This window comes from Heliangelus exortis, chromosome Z, assembly GCF_036169615.1.
Source record: "Heliangelus exortis chromosome Z, bHelExo1.hap1, whole genome shotgun sequence".
In the NCBI taxonomy this organism is placed as follows: domain Eukaryota; kingdom Metazoa; phylum Chordata; class Aves; order Apodiformes; family Trochilidae; genus Heliangelus; species Heliangelus exortis.
The window spans coordinates 34,224,842-34,240,114 of record NC_092454.1 but is presented as its reverse complement, the minus strand read 5'-3'; positions in this window follow the sequence as shown (position 1 = coordinate 34,240,114).

Below are 15,273 nucleotides of genomic sequence, written 5' to 3'. Positions count from 1 at the left end.
CCATCAAAACTTGCTTTTGGTGTCTTGCTGCCAGTGTTATCTGGCTGTTGAATTAGCAACTTTCAGTGCTAATTCAGTGAGGCAGTGGAGAAAGAAATCACAGACTGCTGTATATCATCTGATGTGTCACTATTTGCAAACCTCATATATTGCTGTTCAGCATTTTATTTTCATAAACAGGATTTGTTAGGACCCTGCTTCTTCTTTCTATCGTTTTACCCACTGATCTGAAGAAAGCCTAAGATCTCTTTTCCTGTTCTCAGAAAATGCACAGGTGTGAAACAAGGTATATGTGTTTTCCACAGTACTACTATTAAATGTGAATATGGTAGGCAGTGGGGTACTTGTGATGCTAATGCAGAAGCTCAGCATACAGACTTTCTACCACTTGTGTATTTCAGATGCACTGCCCAGAGACTTGCTCCAAGTTTTATGCACCATTCCTTGTAGCTAGCATCTAGAAGTGAAAGTCTCAGAAGAGTAATCTGGGGCTGCCTTTGACATCAAAAGTCACATGATTTTTCTCTGCTTTATCCATATGGCTGGATCCTGGATCTTGTCCATCCTCTCTGTGTCCTGCCCCTGTGTCACGGTGTGGCCACAGGTTGCTGCAGACACCAGGGCTGGCTGCCTGGCACAGCAAGATGAGCCTGGAGAGAGGTGGTGGCCTTGCCTGTAAGGGCTCAGTCTTGTGTCCTGTGCCTAAACCCAGGTGCAGTACCAGGAGTTGTGGCAATGCAAAGTAATGCAAAGGGGGATTTTATTAGTATGATCTTTGCTTCCTCATGTTCAGTCCAGTGTTCAGGACATGGACTGTGCAATTCAGACGCAGACTGTGATGAAGCAGAAGGTAAGGTTGCTATGGAAAGTTCACTGGAGATAAAGAGCCTCTCTCCCCATCTAGGAAGGATGGAGCGGTCCTAAACGTACTTGAGAAGAGGACTTTTTTTTTTTTCTGTATGTCAAGGGAGGTGCTTGGCTGACACCTGAGTTTTTTATCTTCCTTCAGATCATTAATTTGTAGTTAATGCTATTAGTCAAGAAAGTAGAGGAGGGAACAATTTCAAACTGTCTCTAATCTCAAAACAATATTTTTACTGTAGAACACAACCCACCCTTGGTCAGCTGGGCACTGTCCAATAGTTTTATAAAAATGTGCTTAATTTCTATTGCTCTTTAGAATTTTTACAAGAGATGCAGATTATAAACATGTTTATTAAATTGGTAACTATATGTATTCCACTTTGATGGGCCTGAGGAGGTTTTTTATTAAAAAGTAAGTAATTTCAACAGACCTCTGAAAAAAAAATGTTGATTGTAAGAACTGCCTGAAGAGTGTTCAGCCCAAAACCTGTTTAGCATTACTTGCATCTATAACTTGAGAAGTAGGAACCTCTGTAACTTAAGAAGTAATTTGGATCTCTGTCACTGAGATCCAGCTTCTTGTAGAAAGGGAAGTATTGATAGTTAAGCTTTATTTCCTGTAATTGCTAAAGTTAAATTTTGGTATTTGTAGTAAGTTACCTAGGTATTTAAGCATAACTGTCTTGTGAGTGTGCCTCAAAAACCTATGTTACTGGTAAGAGAAGACAGATCAAAGAGGTCTGTACAAATCTGGACATAGCAGAAACAATTGAAGATGTAAAGATAGCTATCATCAACTCCTACATGCTTTAAAGTAATAGGTTTTAAAAGCTAGAAGCCAATTTCAGCTATACAAAACGAAGTGATATCAATAAAACAGAATTTTTCTTTAGAATGCATGTGAAGTTTCTAATTGTGTATCTGTGCAACTGTATACATATTCTTAAAGTAAGAATGTGTGGTATTGGCATGGCTGGATGTCACAAAATGAGTAGTACAGGCAGTGGAAATACAGAAATAGTCACTGTATTTTATCCAAAACTAGTGTAGAATTTTCAGAAAGTTTTAGTATTTCACAATAGAGCACCTTTACCATAGCTAATGAAGCTGGTGAGAGGGGGGGATACAGTATGTATTTCTAATACAACTGGCTCTAAAGTTATCTTTAAAAATTTTCACTTATGTCTTGACAGGAGTAAATTTAGCTCTATGGCCGTGCCTGAGGATGATACTGCTTAGGATGGGCTATACCAGGAAGGTGTAGTCCCTGCTGCACATTCTTGGACTAGCTCAAGTCCAGCCTTGCTTCTGAAAACAGTCCTGCTTATGAAACTGACAAGGATTAACAATCACATCTTCTTTTTCCTCTACCATAACTCTCTGATAGAAAAAATACCTGCACATTTTAGATGCTACGGTTTGATCCCACACATTTAGCTATTTCATCCTCATGTCTCAGTGTGAATTATGATGACAATGACTGATTTTGGGAGTAAATCAAAGACCAAAGTGGCCTCTCCTTTAAAAAAACACACCAAACCAAAACCAAAGTCAAAACAACACAAAACCCCGAGTTACATAAACAAGATACTCAAGCTTCTTTTTTTTTTTTTTTAGGGAAAATTTAGAATCTTCCACCAAAACTCCACTCCCGAGCTTGACAGAAGTAATTCTCAACCAGCAAAGTGGGCTGAGGTTGCTGTGATACTAAGCCTTCTTTAAAGCATCTGTTTTATTATTAATATACTTTTAATAGCATCTCTCTGACTGTTTTACAGACTGACTACAACTTAAGTTAATGCTGAGACATTGAAAGCTTTCCTTTTAAATTTTTAACAAGAATAAAAATGTACAGAGAATGGACTTTGTTGAACTATCTGGATCCAATGTGAAAACAAGCTAATAGTATTTCACACTTTGGTTTAAATATTTTATTGAGAGCCACAGATTTATATTTTTGTCATCACTGTTCCCTAAGTACTCTAAATGCTAGGTAAGTAGTCTTTTGGAGACTTCAAAAAAGCTGAGACCAAATTTTAACCTTGGTTGAAATATATATTGGGAAAATGAAAGGTGGAAATGGATTTATTTATGTTATTGTAAATTTCCACCTACCCACCCAACAACAAACCCCACTAAATGACATGGAAGCAGAAGACAGAAAAATACAGAAAGTTGTCTCTGTAGCTTGAAATACTCTTTCCACTTTTGTCACACAGAAAGCTGTAATGAACTGGTAGACTAAAATCTGCAAGAAATTCTGGTTGGATTTTTGCAGTTTGAGATCTCTAGGCTTTTTTAGCTGTACTCATCACTTGCCTGCAACTTAAGTTAGGATTGGAAAGCAGATTACCTGATAATGTGAGTCTGACTTCTAGCTGTTGTATACTATGTTACAGTTGTGCAAAAAAAAAAAAAAAAAAAAAAAAATATATATATATTCTGTAGGGAATAAAATATTCTGATTGTGTATTTATTCACAGTTTTATTTTTTCAACTCTTCAACAATCCCATTAGTGCAAAGAATTTGGCATAGCAGAACAGTAACTTTGACTCACTCAGGTGAAACACAAGTCAAAGCCTCTTTTGAAATTGTAAAACTCTTAAAATATTGTACATACCAGCTGTACATTGTAATTTATGAAACATTCCTTTCCTGATTTTCCTTCAAAAAGTGGTATGATTTTATATAATTTTCTGTGAGCTTTATGCAACTTCTCATTTTGTTTTTTTGACCACCAGTAGAAATCTAGAACTAGTTAAGAAAATGATATCACATTGGCGATTTCTAATCATGTCCTCCTTCCTTTTCAGTTCATTCTCCTCCTGAATTTTGGACCTCAGGAGAGAGATCTAACGTCAGAGGCTGAAGGACTGTACCACCTCTGATCTACTGTCAAGATTTGAGGGAAAAGGTTGACTGTCACTCCAGAACTCATGGATGAATCTGAAAGACCCCACCTGTTCAAACTTGGGAACTTCTGGGGTGAGCTGTGCCTTGGATTTCCATTGAAGATACCAGAGCTGCAAGGTGGGGAGGACACAGCTTGTGCTCTCCAGTACCTCGAGGGCATGTGACAGCAGAATTACTGGGAAGTGTACCTTCAGCTCCTGACCAAGATATGGCTCAAGGGGTCTAGTATTCTCCTAGTGGGATGCACCAAAGGGCATGTGTGTGAGTCCTAACCAGTCAATCTGAACTGCAGAAGTAGCAGTTATCCTTTATTAACATGCTGAAAAAAACCCTGCAGATTTATGCACTTATGACTTGTTCCTATGCACCCATGGCTTTCTCCTATGATTACAGATACAAGACTATGGCATACCTTATAGGCTAACAGAATTATTGGCTACAGAGCAGAACCTGTGGTTTAGCAATTAGATTTTTCTCTGCATGTTAGATAGAACATCCAGGTAGATCCAGGAAACCAACACAGCTCATCTAATGGGCTGCTTTAGTAAAGATATGCCCTAACAACAACTAAAGAAATGGTCTATTCCATTCAGAAATTAGATTCTCTATCCAGTGAGGAACATTGGATGATTTTTGAAAAAAAAACAACAAGTCTGGCAGAAAAGTAGCGCTGCTGACTACTGCAGGGAAAATACAATTATTAACAGAAGTGATCTTGCTTTCCTTTTGTTGCGTCTTTCCAATTTTGCTGTAATGATCACTGTTCAGAGATCATGGATTGTTTTAGACTCCTGATGAGTCAAGCCAGAAGAAAATGAGAGCTTCTGAGATGGAACCTGCAGCTTCCAGGAGTGAGTCATAATCATTGAGGTGTCTGCCTCTTCTGGGAATCAGAGAGTTGAGAAGGATGCTCACAGACATCAGCCCTACAAGGACGTCCTGATCTAAACCAAGAAATAACAGAGATCAGAGACTGGTCAATGAACAGACAGATGGAAAATTAAGACTTTGGGCTGTAAACACTTGGCTGAGAAGAGATAGTATTTTTCACCCTATGCTATCACACAAAATGCCTAGAAATACAAAATAAATGAATGATTAAAAAGCATGTCAGCTGTGCTCAGCCCCATCTTAGGAAATAAATGAATGAATATATTTTGCTTTTTTAAAAACATAAAATAATATCTCAAGGAGGTGGTGGAGTTGCTGTTCCTGGGGGTAATAAAAAAATGGGTATATTTAGCTCATTGGGAGAAATGATTAAGATGGTATAGAATTGATGATTGGACTTGATGATCTTGGAGGTCCTTTCCAACCATGATGATTCTGTGATATGATATTACAGAAGAGTGGTGATGTGACAGTAGCGCAAGTACTTAAGGGAACACAATAAAAGCCTTCCTGTTTCTGGTGAGGGATTAGTGGCAGCTACTATCTCTTAGCACAGTCTGGTGCACTGGTGCAATCTGATGCAGTTCATATCTTGCCAACAGTAAGTTTATATCTTGCCACTATCAGGGCATTCTTGAAGGGATGAAAACATTGGAGTTTGGGTTTTGTTTTGTTCTGTTTTGGTATTGTTTGTTTGTTTGTTTGTTTGTTTTTCCACTAGGCCAGGAATCCAGATAGCATTCTTTCACTTTCCCTTAGTGAAGTGAGCTTGTATCTGTGCCAAGCAATTTGTGATACAATTTGTGGATGGTATCCAGAATGTGCTACAGTAATGCCACATCTCAACAATGCCAGTAGTATAGTGACTTCCTTTTAATTAATTATGATGTCAGCTTTGAGTAGGAGGCCAGCTTGCAGCATGTGAGCTGAATCTCCACTTTTCCAATCTCTTCATGCAAGGGTAAGCAGAATCTGATATAGTTATGAAAAATTGCAAATGTTTGCTTTCTCAAGATAGAAATGTGATCAACACTTACAGGAACTTTAATTTCTTAGCTTACAAGGTCTCATCTCCACAGGATAATAGGAATACTGTGCACACAAAACATGGCAATTTGTCATTAGAAAATGTATTCTGATGAAGGAAATTTAAAGCGTTCCAAATGATTTCAAAGCATTGAAGGTAAATGGGGTGCAGGGATGGAGAAAAAATTCCGCAGAGCTTTTGGAGGTGATGTTCATTTCCTGCAGTTCAGATGCATCCTATAAGAAAGAAAAGAAATCATAAGTAGCACCCATCTGTTACCCTGAAATTTGTGAGAGAATGTCACTGGCTTTGCAGTAGTCCTATGTGACTGAAATTCAACTCTGATCCTGAAAAACTTGATGAAAAAATATCATTCGTTCCAAAACAGTCAGAATTTCCTTGACAGAGCACACTTAGTAATGTTGATTCTGTGGCTCTGTATGTTGCAACCCACACCACTCTTCAGTCTGCTGGACAGATTGAAGGATTGTAGGAATGTTTTTTGAGATAAATGCTTCATTCAAGGGACAAAATGATACGTTTAGAAAATACTTCTATTTGCAAAAAGGGGTAAAAATCGATAAAAAGCCCCAACCAAACCAACCAAGGGAAAAAAAACCAACAAAAACCCCAACAAAAAAAACCCCAAACCATCTCATGCATCTGAGTACAGTGACCACGTGTTTCTGGATTTATTACCTTCTTCTAAACTATGCTTTCCTGGGAAGTTATCTGTCATTGCATTTGTATGCCTTGATGACTGCTCTGAATTTGGGAACTGGGACCTCTGAGCATCTGGGTTCAACTACAGAATGCTTATTATCTTGGCAACTCCTTCTTCTGACATGAGCCATCCCATAGACCCCACTGGTTTTGCTCTGGTCACCAACCATTAAGCACCATAACTGAAGGATACACAGGTGGAACCCTCAGGAATTCCTAAAACTCAATGCCTCAAATAATTGTCTTACATTACAGGGACATCCCCATGTTGTCCAAAATTGGGTACATCTGGCCAGTGTGCAGCCAATTCTGCAACACAGAACCAAGGTATTAGCAATTGATTAGCAGTTCTGTACAGAAAGGATTGATAGGGGTATTTCCTCAAAGCCAGCACAAACAACATTGGAACATCATTTATACACTGTAAATCAACATATTTAGCATATTTTTGTTCACTAGAGTTTTAATGGTGCTTGCAATTCCTTATCTTAAAGCTGTTAGGTGTAAGGTATCCTCATCTTCATCTAAAGGTAAAGTGCTTTTTAATTTTACTGCATAAGCTCAGTGAGTGAGAGTCTTTAAGATGAAGTGGTTATCAACTTCTGGAAGTGCGGTTTAATCCTAGAATTAGTTAAGTTCACCTAGAGGACACGTTTTTATCTGATTCATGTGGCAGAGCCAAGCTGCTTGGGCAAACAGCCCACTTAAGTTTCTAGTAACTGGTTTTAGATCTGTTTGTTACTTCTGTTGTCTTTTCAAGAGGTGATTTTTACCATTTATTTATTTTTGATTCTTAAGTTAACTAAGAATTACATCCATAAAGATTATGACATCACCTACATTATTTTTTCAGCCTCACAAAAATATAATTAAATGGCTAACACTTTTGCCCAGTTTTATATCTATGTCTTGGAACTCTCCCCTGGTATGAAATAATACACACCCAAGGTCTTTCAGGTGATGAAATGAATGATTACAAAGTCTAGGATTATTCCAAGTCATATATTTTACATTGATGCTTATCCTTGCCTACAGGCCCTTAAATGCCATACAGCTTTCTTCTTTCAGCAATCCAGCTACAATACTTCTTTCTATTTTCAGATATAAGTTTTCTTCTGAAATTGCTTCTGAGACAGGAGCAAAAACTCTCCTGTCAAAATCATTTGCCTTCATACAGAATATATCTTGTTTTGCCTATATGCTAGGAAAATATTTTGAAGATTATGTGCATTGGTAGTTCCTGATGACAACTGCCATAAAAACAATATTAAGATGGTAGGATATAGTTCCTGTAGTCTGGTATGATGTTTATAATACAGTGTAGTTTAGAAAATATAATATGGAATATTGTCTGGTGCTCTGTTTCAGTAAAGTAACATGTTTTTTTACAAAATTGAAATCTTTGCCTTGAGATGAGCTAGATAGGTACCTCTGTTTCCCCAGTTACCTCTAATTTCCTCTGATTGTTTTTAGAGGACATACCATGACACAAAAGTAGGGTAATTTGTTGTTGAGTCAGGCACTTTGTCTTACTGTATCTATTGTGAAGAGCACAGTTTTCAGTGCTGTTATTGCTTAACAGAGTGATAGAGACACTGTTGATAAAGATAGCTGTGAGGGTTCAGCACAGCCTGACTTACTCCAGTGCCCCAGGCCTCTATTAAGAACACTCCAGTGTTAGTCTTGTGTTTGCAGCTGGCATACTACTATTATTATTTTCTTTGTTTTCCTTTAAGCAGGGATCAAAGCACTGCTGTGTTTCCTTATTACTTTGCATTTCTCAATGCTGTCACACTTCGTAGTCAAAAAGCACGCAAAACCTCAAAAGAATCCACCTCCTTGAACTGAGTTTGAGCTTAAAGATCAAATGGTCAATTTGGTTCCTACAACAGCCCATTGGGCAATTTTCTAGTTAGGTACATTCACTTTTGCAGTGTCTGAAAACCAGCAGGACCAAGGCATACCGCATAAGAAAAGAGCTAAGGGATGCTCTTGGAGATAAGAAATTGTTCTCTAGAGAGGGAAGACGCCCAAGAAATGGCACAAAAAAAGGGAGTGGACTTTTCGCAGATATGACTTGCTCCTTCATTTTCTACCCCACTACTCCAGTAAGTCAGTAATTTTTTGTTTAAATACAGGAAAAATTCTGAATATTTCTAGTTTAGCAAAATGGCAAGCAACCCTAGACCCAACCATACATTAATGTAAACATGGAAATGGCTTGAAAAAGAAGTGTTAGGTCACAAATTGAGAAATTAGAACATTAGATATTATGAATTTGGGCATCAGTAGGGTAGAAGATCAGAATATTAGCATGAGAGTGAAAACCTGCTTCTTATGGTAAAGTTTCTAATGCTTTATTTAATGTAATTTTAGATTTGCTAAGTCCTCTTGTTTCCAGAAATTTTCTCTTGGGAAATCGTTCTACAGCCTAACAATCATCAAGGCAAATGCTCTCTTTGCTCTTCTTGGCCCTTGTCAACAGAATGCTAACTAGTAACACACTTGAGCTAGCTCTGTGTTCAGGTCTTTTGATAGGTCCTCAGATATTCTTGATTTTGCAAACTCCCATTGTACTTAGGCTCAAGTAGGAGGCATTTCCACTATTTTTCTCTTTCCCCATAAAATGCTATACTCACAGTTTTCCAAGTTTTCAAGTGGCCATGGAACAGTATTCTCCATTTAAATGAGTCAACAGCACAGCTAATGATAAAGATGTGCAAATGATTGTATTAATGCATGTGGTGGCTTCACAAAACCATTGTATCTTAGCAAGCAGAAGAAATCCCATCTATTTTAATAAGGAACAGCCTGATTTTTACCCTTCTGTGAAAGTTTTTGATCAAGACATTTTTCTTCCTATGCCTCTGTGAATTCTCAGGAATCATCCCAGATATTCAAGAAAGGGAGCTTAATTCAAAAGCAAAAGCAATCAAAACACATTTTCATAGATACTGTTTTGCTTGCAAAAGCATGTGATTTCTGTTTTGTCAGCTTTCAAGTGTTTGCATTCTTGTGCTTATTGTCTGCATTTATATAATGCAGTTGGTATTAGTGAGTTGATGTTAGATAATTTTTACAAAATACTAGGTAGACCAGTGTTGTCTGTTACAGTGCTGCCACACTGACTCTCTTCATGTTATAAATATACCACATATGCTTCTTAGACTATCAAGTTTTATATGATTAGGAAGAATAATCTAATCAGTATATTGTATGGTAAACAAATGTGGTTTACATATTTATCATAACAATAACCTATCCACGATTGAATCAGAAACTCATTTTGTTATGTGACTGTTTATATATATCTGTGGTAACATGGTTTACACTTACTTCTTATGTATCTGACCTTTAAAATTAAATACAAACTTCAGAAATCCTAGTACAATTGAGGAAACAAGGCAAACAACTTCTTTTAGTTGTTTAAGTAAAAAAAGAACATCAAACATCAGCAGTCCTACAGTATTTTAAGCCCTCATGCAATTTGCATATCATCTCAATGATGATATAAGCTTTGCCTGTCATCTTACTGATCAGACTCAATATTTTCTTTCTTGCTTTTCAGAATGGTACTGCATTTTCCACATAGGGATAAATCTGCCGAGACAACTGCACTCCTGAAGCGGTATCTGAAGGTCAGAGTTTTAGCAATAACGAAGAGTTTTCTTCACAATCAGCTATAACAAATGTGTTGTGCAAACTTATCCCTAGATTTTTGTTAGTTCTTTCACTGCATAGATGGTAACAGTGAAACTGCAGTGAACTTTCACGTACCCAGATTTATCAAACCACAGTAACTGCCACCTGTGTACTTCAGTTCTTTGATCCACAGTCTGTGGTCAATTAATAAATTGACAATCTGTTAAACTGTTTCACACTGAGATTGAGTAAGGATGACAAGTAGAGGGCCCTACATCAGTGGTTTCCCTTCAAAGTACACTTAAATACCATCAAAATCCACAATCAATGGAAACGCACACACATGTTTAACAAAGCTCTTAACCTTTTAACCATCAGGCCACCTACCTTTCAAGAAATATTGCTTCTGGTTCAAACAGTAAAGAGTGGAATCGTATACATCCTATAGGCTATTGTGACTGGAATGGGTAGGTCAGTGAATGCCTGAGAATCTTTTCAACTACCACACCCCTTCTCAGGTAAAAAAAAATAAATGTAGGGACTCTCATGCAATAGCCATCCCATGAAACAGGCCCAGTCACGACATAGTCTAATAAATAATGATGGGAAGGAAGACTAAATGAGATTTAAGTAACTCCGTCTGAGCCTTCCTAGCAGAGCTTATATGTGCATATATGCACCATAAAGTAGGGCAAGAGACTTTTCTTTAAAAGGGTTAGAAAAAAAGCCTCTGCTGCTTTTGAACATAAGCAACCTAGCTTCCAAGCCTAGTCACACAAGGAGCAGCAGTAAAGCCACAGACACATGTCCCAGGTGTGATACAAGCCCTGTAGCTGCAGCTGGATCTAGGCTGGCCTAGCAACTGGGAATGCCAGAAGTGAAAGAGAGTACATCCAAGTGTGAGTAACCTGCATCTGCATTAAAGGGCAAAACCAGGACACCAATTGCATTTGGCCATCTGTGACCATGACTATAAAAAGTTATTCTTAGCTACAAAATACCTGGGGAATACCTGGCTGACATGACTGCACAAAACTCTCATGAGGCACTGTCATGTGCCAGGAAGAAAAATGCTGCATAGGAGGTGTCTCTTCCTGACTGAGGAGCTATAGGAAAATACTACTCTATCAAAATTATGGGATTTTGTACTCTGGTGAGGACAGTACAGGGGAAGAGAGGGTTACTGCAGCAGGTAAATGAATCAAACAGGAGTAGACTACAAGAATATGAGCTTTAGGACTAGATGGTGGACATGGATATAAAAATTGGCTTTGCTTCCTTATCAATGTCCCAGCCACTGATCAGGAGAGCGTGAAGGATTTCAGTGGCTGGGATTCAGCAGGAAAAATCCAATCAATTAATGTCCCAAGTGCAAATAACAAAGGCTAAAAATTGAGCTGCATTCAAGAGGGGTGTGCATCTTGGGCAACATCGTTGTTGTTGAACAGACTGGTAAAGTAGCTCCACTACATACAGGTGTATTGAAGAAAAAATAATCTACTTGAATCAAGATGAAAACTAAGTGCTACTGGCCAACTAGTCAATGTAATTAATATTGTAGATGTACAGATGTATTGGAATATGATACATTTGGAATTGCAGGGGATTTTGCTACTTTTTTTGGAAAAATGCTTTTCCAAGCTTTTTGTACCTCATTGATGGAAATAAAAGATGTCCAGAGCCTATGATCATGAAATGTCTTTTTTGCAGGACAGTGTAATCAAGGAATCAAGATAGCAAGGTAAGTTTATCTGTGGTGTTTGTAGCCTCTAAACATTTACATGAATATCAACACATTTTTCCAGTGGACCATTTAAAGGCATAAATCTTCAGATTCAGTATCCACTGAAGTATACATAACTGGGATACAAACTTTCAGATTTAGATAGTCACTTTGCAGTCAGCAGAGAAACGGGCACTTTCAGGACATCATCTTTCCCACCTACTCATTCATCACTGTAAGATGAGGTAGGTCAATTGTCCATTTCTTCCTATTAAATACAAAAGGAACACAGAGTGATGCTGTGAAAGTCTTAATGTAATCAGAAGATTCCTGTCACTAAAACATGCCTTTGTTTCTAAGGAAAATATATCTCCTTCAGAAGATGATCATTCTTCAATAAAGGTCTTCAAAACCAGACTAAAGTGGGCACGGTGAAGAAATATTGCTCTTGATTCAAACAGTGAAGCAGGCACAAGGAAAGGCTGTGTTTGCTTGATATCAACAGGTTTAAAACCTCTGGCTTGTTTTCCTCTTCTTTTTAAGGTGCGTGACCAAATTTCTGACAAAATTAGAGAGTTCTTGCTGCAGAGTCAAGGCAAAGAGTAGTACCTAGTGGTACTTCTGAGGAGTAAGTTAAGCCTGTGCAATGCTGACTTCACCTCACAGATGTGGGGAGAAATGCATTCATAGTAGGCTTTTCCAGGCCATTGGGCGCACTCATCTCTCTTTATTTAATCTGCTTGTTTCTTCAACTGGAGTGGACTGAAATCCCTGAAATAGCTGGAGAAATAAAAGAACTGAAAAACACCTAAGAGATGTGGATGATATACTACTGGTATTGGCAGTTACTCCACCCACATATTCATACTACCTAAATAATTTAGAAGACCTAGGATGTGAGTGAGGTGTGGTACCTGACAGTGGAAACCCAAGAGAAAGAGAAGCCATTAGGAGGTACTTCTCACAGGAACATATCTCAAAGAGCATGGTCTATATAAATTACAAGTAAAAGCACCAGCATTTGAAGAAAGAAGATCCTCTTCAGGTATGATGAATAATCAAACTGCACATGATGGAAGAAAAGCAAATTTAAATTCTTTATATTAGCACCCTCAAGAGAAGGTCTGGAGTTTCTTCTGCAACTTACCACCAGTAAAAAGGTTACTAAAATCTGCATACTCCATTTGCAGTGATTGAAATAGCCAAAGATGCAGGTATCCAGCCAAAGAGCTGAAGCAGTTGAGTCACTAAGTGGAAAGCAATGCTTGGAAGGGCAATTGGAGCTGGCTTGTGTCAGGTTCTCAGAAATTGAGAGTTAAATCTGCTAGTGGGTAGAAAGCATCACTCTTGGCTTGTGTGAAATTACAGTCTAACTCAAAGACCAATGGACTGAGGGAGATATTGATGCTGGATAGATTGATATTTTGATCATTCCCTGAAAAAAAAAGGAATGCTGTTAACTGGAATGCATATTCTGAGTTCAGTCTTCGAAACTGCGAGTCTAAAATAGGGCAAAAGAAAGCAAACCTAAATCTTCAATTTATGTTGACAGAGATGAGTAAGGAAGACCATCCCTTTCCTTCCTTCTCTTTTTTGGCTCTCTAATTCTTGGATAAAATTTTCAAATACAGATTATGTTCAGTGAATGTTCAGGCATCAATTTGTAATGTAAATTAAAAAAAAAAAAAAGAACGATACAGGAAGAGAGCATAATCATGAACAGAGTATATGAATGAGAATTTTCATACCTCTAAAAAGATAATACCTTCAAAAATCCCAAGAAAATTGCACTGAAAGTAGGTATAAACTTTTGCTACATTATCAGTTCAGGCTAGCAGATGGAAGGGCAAGGTAAAAAAGTACAACTTGAGCAGAATTTAACTGCTGAGGACTCGGCTGTGCAGGATAGATAAGCTTCAGCTAAGGCAATAGGAATCTGACTTGAGATTTGGAAAGTAAGCTGAAAGGTGAATTCACCTGAAATGAATGTGAATACTGTTAATAGACACTTCTTGCACTGCATCGTGTCATGTGCTTCATGCAATTAAGTGTGGTGCTTGGGTGTGATATTATCTAGGTATGTTGCAAATATACAAAAAATACTAAGATTAGTTTATGCTAACACTTTCAAAACCCAAATGTTCTCAAATTTTAAACTTTTATGTTATTCTCTGTAAACAGGTTAACTATCAACTCTTTCTTTGATCCAGATATTGTGAAGCCACAAGGCAATGTGAACTTCAGACATCAAATAGTGCTTCTGTCTAGCTGGACATGTCAGTGTGAAGAACCAGTGTTATATGAATCTTCTAAATAGGATTAAAAACTGACAGTGATGGTACAGCTTAAATTGTCTCTTGTTCCATGTGGTTGCTGTGGGAAACCAAGTGGAAGTACCATAGAAACCCACAGAATATCATGTAAGAGAATCCCTCATGCCTTGTGCCAAAATCTGGATGCTGATGGGAGGAAAAGAGTTTGGAGGAGATAGGAAAAGGATCATAGGAACTTATTGACCAGGGAAGGCTGTGGGAGCCACAGGAAAAAATGAGTGAGGGAGCGTGAGGGACAGAAGGAGACAGAAGGGGAAAAGAATGGAAAAAGTATTAGTCAAAGTGATCTGCATAACTTCCAGTCTAGGCTAGAGTCTGAAATTATATTTGTACAGGAAAGCCTCCAGATGACAGCACAGTGGCTGATCAGTAAACTTGTCAATATGTTTTCTCAAGTCAGGACAAAGGGTGGCAAAGAATTTTGTCAGCATCAAGAGATGATTTCATAACCAAGGGACAAGACATATTTTCTGAGAGTGGTTTACTGTTCTGTAAAGAAGCTAGCAGGTCTTTTTTAACAATTCTCCTGTTTTCCTCTTGCTCCGTCTTAAAAAGATATCTTTTATTGTATAAAAGCTTCCCAAGTGCTTGTAGAAAACATCAGTGGATACAGGCAGACAAAAAGGAAACAGAAACTGCTAACACATACTACATTTACGTGGTATCATCTCTAGTATTAATATTTTTAACTCAACAAAAGGAAAAGGAAGAGAACACTCCCATATACATGATTTTCAGACGTAAGGAGATCAGATTTACCAAGTCATTCACAACTTATTAACCATAATACAAGTGGAAGAATTGCGTCCACTTACAGCTGTTGTACCTACCACTAGAGCCTCTCAGTTCTAAGTCTATCAGTCAGAAACAATTGATTTCTGATCTTCTAGCTCTCTACTCATTTAGCTCCTTATCTCTGCTACCGGCTGTTAGCTATGCCATTGTGAGAAGAGGCATGCTTAGACATCATCAGTATGTTTTAAATAGAATTCCTGTGTCCCGCCTGTGCCATCAACAATGAATAGAACTGTACAAGCAACATTTTTCTTTGGAAAATCAGACCATATAATGAAATTTGACCTCACTTAATTTGGCTATGACAAGTATGTCTGCATCATAAAGTCCTTGATTTCACTCTTAGGCAATAAACAACAGA